This window comes from Sinocyclocheilus anshuiensis, unplaced genomic scaffold (assembly GCF_001515605.1).
Source record: "Sinocyclocheilus anshuiensis isolate Anshui unplaced genomic scaffold, SAMN03320099.WGS_v1.1 scaffold1164, whole genome shotgun sequence".
Classification (NCBI taxonomy): Eukaryota; Metazoa; Chordata; class Actinopteri; order Cypriniformes; family Cyprinidae; genus Sinocyclocheilus; species Sinocyclocheilus anshuiensis.
The window spans coordinates 12,234-12,553 of NW_015551103.1; positions in this window are offsets into that span (position 1 = coordinate 12,234).

Here is a 320-nt window from a genome sequence, read left to right on the forward strand (position 1 = left end):
TTTTGTATTTTTGGGTAAGAATAAGAAGCACTTCATCCGGTACTTAGTGTCTTTCATTCCAACATAAGAAAACATTTATGGAATCTGCATCTGAAATGGCATTTAGATGTATTTACACAGTTTATGTATCTCAGAGGAACATGGATGCATTTAAACTGCAGTTACGGATGCATAAATAGGCCTAATGTTTTGGTTTTAACATAAAACGTTGAATACTGATATTTGAAATAATTTAAAACATGAGAAAAACAGTCGAAATGTGAAATTAAAACCGCCAGTAGGTGACAGCAAGTGACTGTTAATGAGTGAGTCATTGAGAT